The sequence below is a fragment of the Morone saxatilis genome, unplaced genomic scaffold (genome assembly GCF_004916995.1).
Source record: "Morone saxatilis isolate NCDOM2014 unplaced genomic scaffold, NCSU_SB_2.0 Contig4, whole genome shotgun sequence".
Classification (NCBI taxonomy): domain Eukaryota; kingdom Metazoa; phylum Chordata; class Actinopteri; family Moronidae; genus Morone; species Morone saxatilis.
In genome coordinates this window covers 9538075-9546447 of record NW_023339984.1, presented here as the reverse complement: position 1 = coordinate 9546447, position 8373 = coordinate 9538075, and positions in this window count along the sequence as shown.

Here is an 8373-nt window from a genome sequence, read left to right as displayed (position 1 = left end):
GCAGCTGTGTTCAAACTACAACCACAAGCATGCACCAACAACAAGTACTCCCAACTACAACCACGTGCTGCGAACTTATACAACAGTTGTTGTCCAACTACACCAACCACTCTGCAGACCAACAACAAGCTTGGTACACAACTACCAACCACTGCTTTTGCAATCTACGACAGCTTTCACTACCCGACTACAAATGCAAGCAACGCACCAACAGCTGGTCCAAACTACTACCACTGCTGCAACTGCAACACCTGCTTGACTACAACCACTGCTACAACACAGACACTGCTCCAATAAACAATGGTAAGCAACAACATCAGCTGGTCCAAACACAACCAGCTGCTGCAACAACAACACCTGCTTCTGACTACACCGAAACTGCTGCAACGACGACAGCTGCTCCAACCTACAACGACTGCTGCAACAACACAGCTGCCCCCACTAACAACAGTGGTAGCAACAACATCAGCTGGGTCCATATATACATACCAACTTCTCTGCAACACACAGCCTGTTCCAAACCTACAACCACATCCTAGCGACGACAAGGGAGCTGCTCCAAACTACATCCACTTCCTGCACACGACAACAGCTTTGCTCAAACAATTACAACCAGTCCTAAAGTCATATCGAACAAATCATGCTGCTCCAACGTTACAGGAATATGCTGCAACAACGACAGCTGTTCCATCAAACCTTCACACTGCACTGCTGCCACGAACGAACAGCATGGTCCGACTACAACAACGGTAGCAACGAATACACGCTAGTCCCAACCACAACCACTGATGCAACAACGACAACTGCTGGTCCAACCACAACCACTGCTGCAACAACAACACCTACTCCGACTACAACAACAGCAGCAACAACAACAGCTGTTCCAACTACAACCACTCCTGCAACAACACCTGTTCCGACAACAACAACAACAGGGGCAACAACAACTCCTTCTCCAACTACAGCAACTGTAGCAACGACAACAGTTGCTCAAACAACAACTTCAACTGTTGCTGAACCTGTTTATACTGTTAGAGCAACCTTGGCAACAGAATATTCAAATGAACTCGCTGACCCCAACAGTAGTCTATTCAAAGACCTTGAAAATGAAGTTGTATCAGTGGTGAATAATTTTTTTTAATTGAATACCTTTTTCATTGACTGCCTTACTCTTAAACATGAGTTAATGTCTTAGCTGAAGAACAAATCTTCCTCACTGAAGATGTATTTCAGTGTATTCTACATTTGATTGAAAGGTATTAAAGGTCTTCAATTTTTCTTTTTCTTTTTCTTTTTCAGTGTGAGGACATATATGGAAAAGCATTTGGTCGTCGTTTTAAGCGCTGCTTTGTGAAACAGTTCAGGTAAGAATCATGGTCTGAAAATTTGTATCTTCTAATCTTGAGAGTGTCATGTGTAAATCACACTTGATACAAGACAACAGAATCACCTCATCTCATTTTACTCTTGTTCCATTCGGTTTTATAAAACAGGGCTGCTCCACCCCCAGCACGGGCAGAAGGAACTGAAGTAGATATTGGGATTGTGTTCAGTGAGACTATTCCTCCTGCAGAACTCCCAAAGAATAGTGTCGTTGCTGAAACCTTCGCAAACGGTCTGACTAATTCCAACAATACCTTCAACGTGAGCATAAGTCCCTCCTCTGTTAAAATAGTTGGTAAGTAAACACACAAGAGAATGTTTCACTCTAATCACTATTTAAAACATTTGTTGTCCAACAAAATTATATTTCGTTTATATATATAATTATTTTTATTTTACAGATGGGCCAGTTCCAGATCCAACTACACCTGCCAGTGCTACACCTGCTATACCTGAAACTGCCGCACCTCCAACTGCTAATCCTACAACTACTGGACCAGTAACTGCCGCACCTACAACTGCTGCACCTCAAACTGTAGCAGTCACGATAATAAGGGCATCTTTCAGATCTCTTCTAAACACATTTTCAAGTAACTTGCTGAATCCATCATCCTCAGCCTTCATAAGTCGAGCTGCAATGATAAAGACACAGGTAAGCCTAACCCTTGAATTCAAATCTGCTGATAAACCTACTGAATTAATTTGTAATAAAGCTAAAGCCCCCACACAAAGTACTGAAATGTTTGGCAACACATAATACAGCCTGTGATTTCCAGTTTAACAGTACTGTTTAAAGGGTTTCAACAAGATACTTACCAGTTCCTACTGCTAGGTAAATGTAGAGGAAGAAAACGAGACTATAGAGAACAAGGGAGTGACAATTGTCCATTTTATAGAAAATGAAGAGAAAATAAATTATCTTATTTATTTCTGTAAATACTGGGTTCATTTATGGTACTGTACTGGGAAACAAAACCCAGTACCTCATTGTTTTTATGTTTGTTATGGGTACCTGATTGATACAACAAGATGTTATTAAAATAGTTTAATAAATAATAAGCTTTGATAAGCCTAAAAAATCAATTATCAATTATGCTATATTTAAAATATATTTTTTTCATTTGATGTTGGTGAGGTAGGCTACATTGTCTATACAATAAAATAAAATAAAATGTTTTCTTTCTGTCTGTCTCCTGTTCTTAATTAGTTTTCTGCACCACAGACAGTATAGAAAACACAAGGAAAATAGAAAAATTAGGAAATACTCATCTTCACGCTTTCTAGATAGTCAACATATTGTAACTGTTGGGTCTCAGTAAATAATTTTATAAGAAGTACGGTCTACACCTGCTCTATTTGAAAAGTGTCCTGAGATAACTTCTGTTAAGAATTGGGGCTATACAAATAAAATACAATAAAATTTAATTGAATATAGAGGTCACTTATTCAAATTCAACCAGGAATTGAGGGCAGAAACTTATCAAGACAAATAAAACTACACATCCAGCTTATACACACTTAGTGTTCTAAAGCAAAAATTAAAAAAAGTGTTTGAATAGAATTTGTTTTCCATTTCTACAGCTTGAACCTAGATTCCAAAAGAAATTCTCATCCTTCAAGTTCTTGAACGTGGTGACATTCAGGTAATTTGTTAAGAATTATTGTGTTACAATTTAAAAGTAGTGGCCTAAAATCTGATATTTCAAATTATATATATATATTTCTCCTTCCGCAGAAAGGGATCAATCATCAATGAAATGAACCTTGGCTTTGCAAGCACATTTGTTCCTAATAACACTCAGATTGCAAATGTTTTGATCGATGCATCTTCAATCGTCACCGGCCTACGACAATTGATAGCAAGACTCCAATCACTGTGAATGGCATAGGTAAGCTATTAAATTTTTAGTGCTCCTTGATCAAAAATTTCAAAAGTTGCACATCTGTTTGTTAAACTAATATATTGTTTCCTTTTCTCTTCATTTACAGCTTCAAGTGGAGTAAGCCACAAGATCAGTCTCGTCACCGCATCCTGCCTTGTACTGTTGTCATGGCTACTGACAAGCCAGCAATAGCATCAATGCTGATTTCCTTTTGAGTTGCCATCAGAACATGACTGCATGACTGGCATGAAAATGGACTTTGTTGTTGGTAAAAATACAATATTCGTAATTGTCTTAGGTGTTTTACGGCTTTGGAAAAATTTACTACTAATGAAACTTTGCACTTAACTGATATATTTATGACTTATGATTTATGAGTGAGTTGGGTATGCCTGTCGAACTAAAACTGTTTCTGTGTGGGAACGTCCAGGATCCTGGAACAGACAGAATGACACGGACAACTTTATACATTCTGTCCACTGAATCATCACTAGAATAATAAGCTAAACTATATAAGAACACTATCTATTAAACCATGGGAAGTCAAAAAATAATTACTGCACTATTGCACTATGAATGTAAAAATTCATCTTGTTTCACTGAGCACTGTGCTATAGCTATATTTAACGTTAAGTCAATTGATTACGCTGTGTTGTTTAGTCTTGTTCACCAAACAAGTAAAATCAGCCACACTGGAAAGTAAAACCATGAAATCTCTCTCACCATTGTCTGAATGCAATTGTAGATCATTTCTTTTAAACATGCAGATTGAGAAATGTCAATGTTAGATTTCAACTGTTAAGTAAGTCTTCATCAAAAAGTTTTTTGTAATTTTTACAAGAAAACAATCAAAATCCTCCCGTTTTACTTTGATCTTAACTTTTCTATAGTCTCCAAATGCATGTAAAATTAATTTTCATCGAATTCAGACAACATAACATAACATCATCATAACATCTCCGTAGAGAGCATATTGTAAAGTGAACAAGAGCTTTAAATTAAATGAAGGAAAAATGAAGCTCATAGTGGGCTCATAATGAATTTTATCAAGGGTCATGGTAAACACGTGTCAGAAAAATGTCAATTTTCTTATTTATACAATGTGTATTTATGTATGTAATCATAATGTATCTAGCTATATTCTTTCTTGTAATTTGTACAATTTCTGTCAGAAACTTTACAATACACAATACAATACACAATACAAAATCTTTGAAGAATTTAATCGTCTCTGTTGTCATGTGTTGCAATTTTGGTGGGTTGGTCAGAATTTCTAATTAAAGCACAGGTGATGCTTACAAGCAGTCAAATCCTGTTGTGTGATTTCAAGAATTCAATTTCACAATAGCCTCTTGCAATCAGTCGGTTTCAGCCTTTGTTGTCAGCTAATCAGGTTTGTTCAGAAAGACAGAACAGGGAGTGGTGCATAGTTTACTTTGGCTATGAGATTCTTATGTATTCAAAAGCACCAAACAGTCTGAGAGGTGTGTTGTTCTACATCACTTAAAACTTTGAATAACCACCAGCATTATCCCTTGTCAGAGTTAATCTTCCATGATTGCTTGAAACTAGAATACCCACCCCAATGACTGGACGGACGGACAGACAACACAGAAAACATGATACCTCCGGCCATGGTGCATAGAGGCAAGATTGTGGCAGTGGTTAATAAAGACAAAATGACTATCACACCAAAACAACCAAAATGTGAACTTTAAATTAATTATCACCAATATTAAGTAAGTAATCAGTCGCAAAATTTATCTGGGGACCTTACCATCTCTACTGAAAGTTATTGACTTTAAAAAGGGTCTTAAAGTATTGAGAATCTAAATTTTAAATACATTTTTAAAAATTGACTGGTCTTGTAAAACAATTAAAGATGGGCATTTTGAGTACTTCCCAAATCATTTATTGTTTAATCTAAATTTATATTTGACTGAGAAGCAAGCTGTAAGATCACCTGGTGAAACATAGTGTGTTAGTGATAGAGTGAGTAATTTATTTTAGAATTTTGCACTGGACTTATTCAGTAAAACGTGTGTTGGAGAAGTTCAAACTGGATATTGAATAACATGTGACTTCTATGCATTAGAAAAAGACATTTCCTATCTGTTCTTTGTATTTACACAAATACATATTGTAGATAGATATCGAACATTTTATAAGGAAATAATAATCCAACCACATCATAAGGGCATTACTCTATAAAGCAACAAGATTGGCAAAGGTCTTATTTTCTTTGTATGGTTGGTTTTATTAACAGAGAAATTCCACACGCATAAAGAAACAATGGACTAACTCAAAGCCTAACTATTTTTTGCTAAAAACAGTATGACAGTTTGTTATTTTAACTTATATTTATATTATTTTTCAAATATTCTTTCATTAATACCTTCTGGCTATATCCCTGATGTACTTATTGTTCTGTTAATAAAGAGGAACAAAATGTGTACCAAAGTATGAACCATGTTCATCCACAGGTGGAGCCCTTACACAAAAAGTGTATAGGAAATAAGCCAATACAGGTTTACTTTTTAAAGCAACAAGATTGGCAAATAAATTATTTTCTTTTTATTGTTGTTTTTATTAACAGAGAAAATCCATCAGCATAAAAAGAAATGGACTGACTCAAAAAGTTTTTATTGAACTGAACTGAATTATTGCACCATAATTACATATCTTCAAGAAGACAGGAGAAACAAACTATTTGGCTAAATATATTATATGCACTGTATATTGTTTTAATTTATTTTTGTTTTATTATTTTTTAAATATTATTTTATTAATACCTTCTGGCTATATCCCTGATGTAATTATTGTTCTGTTAATAAAGATGAATAAAATATGTACCAAAGTATACCCATGTTCATCCACAGGTGGAGCCATTAGACAAAAGGTGTGTTTCTCTATGATCACTCAACTCACACTATCTGCTTCAGGAGTGTAATTTTAAATTCAGGCAAAATTAATCAAAGCAGTGGTGGTGTGACATAATATGAAATAAGAATTAATACGGTAGGATGTTTGTCTAAATGTCTTTAAAGGTCCAGTGTGTACCATTTAGGGGGATCTATTGAGAGAAATGTAATATAATATGCATAACTATGTTTTCATTAGTGTAGATGATCTGAAAAAAATGGTTATGTTTTTGTTACCTTTAAGCCTTTTATATTTACAGATGCCGCAGGTTGCCACCATGTTTCTGCAGAATTGACAAACTAAACACTGGTTGCAGATAGGGCCGTTCACGCTTTGTGGCCACTGTAATTTCTCCTTCGCACTTGGATGGGGAGGGTGAAGTAAGGGAAGTGACGGAAGTGAAGGGAACAACACTGGTTGCTTTCCCCAGATATGTGCTTCAATCTTGTCTCTGAGTTATAACCTCTTGGTTTAGTTTTGCTCTGATATGGTTTTTTAGCCATGAAACCTTATATAGGCAGATGTGTGCCTTTCCAAATCATGAACCAATCAATTTGGTTTATCACAGGTGGACTCCTTATGGAAACATCTCAAAACATGATCAAGGAAAATGGGAGACACCTTGTGTTGTATCTGGTTGCCTGTGTTACCTGGACTTAATTTTTTATTACTCTTTTTCCCAGATTTTGCAGAAGAGGTGAGAGACCTTTCAGAAGCTTGTTAATGACCCAGGTAGAAATGTTGATATCCTCTCCACCTTCCCAAGATTCCTGGATACAAAAGGATTGGTAAGTTTGGAATGAAATATTTAGAATTACTTGAAATTTTAAAGTATTTCTTGTAGTAGTAGTTAATAATAAGTTAATCAATATATTCTTTCTCAAAGGTGGAACAAGACTTTACTCTATTTGTTCTTGGAGCCAAGCCTCTTTGATGAGGAAACATGTTGTAATTGTTGCTTGTTTTAAAATCATTTTCTATTACTGCAGTTACGGTTGCTTCATTCGTTATTTTATGAATTCGGTTTATTCTGTATGTCTCTGAAAGTTGATCTGATTTTTGTAATAAATATGAGCAATAGATGGACTAATAGATGGAATAGATAATGCCTCTTTGTTCTCATTCAAATTTTAAAAGTATTACATTTGAAGAGTTTTGAGTTTATTCTTGTGACTTTGTCCTCAGCCTACAAGAAATGACCTCCCTGTTGTTGCTGATACATCTTCATTCACCACCACCTGGGGGACCGAAGACTCCAAAAACTATTAAGGTGATTATAACAATTTGTCACATCACTTTCTTAGCCTTGTGTGTAAATTAGGATTGTTAAAAAGTGAATAAAATTGTCTTCATAGGCTTTCCTTTCTCACACTAGCCAGGGAGATGTTTGAGTAAACACTTCAATAATGTAGTTTTCTCTCTCTGTTTCCCTATCTCAGCCTTAATCATGCTACAGTTTGGAGGATCATCGCCGCAACCAGCAGGATCAACAACCATACCTCCTCGCTGTTGGGCGTCAGAAGAACTGGATTGACAGCTTCTGTATTACCATGAATACGTATCTTATTTCATGCCAGGCAAACACTCCCTCAAGCCATCTGATGAACATTTCAAAACACATTTCGCCTTTAATTTGTATGATTTATATGATGATATGTTTGTGCATTGTTTTACACATTAAAAGACAAAAATAAATGTTATTTTTGAAAATATTGAGATTATTGTAATTAATTGTTATAGATTTACACTTAGACATTTTTTTTCAGTGTAGATTTTGCACTTAAAGGGAGGAAAATGAACTCCACCCAAATAGTTAAAAATATGTTTGTACAAATACAGTATGTACTATAAGGTCATTGTTGTGGTCATAGTTATGAGTCATATGATTTCCTGTTGTGAAACCCTGCAATGCAATGCCTCAGTAACCTTTAAGCAAGGGAGGAGTGAACCCACATTATATAAACATTTGATTATATTGTCTTTTTAGTGTTTAGTAATATGAGATGAAACTTAGAAGCCTTGAATGAATACACTAGTCACAGGTCATCAACAGTGTTTGTTTGACAGGTGATCCGGACGCACAATGCAAAACCAACAGAGATAGACTGCGTAGCCATGACCGTCACTTAAAAGCTATTCATCCTGATAATAAACACTTCAAAATAGAACAGCAGGTTACATTGTC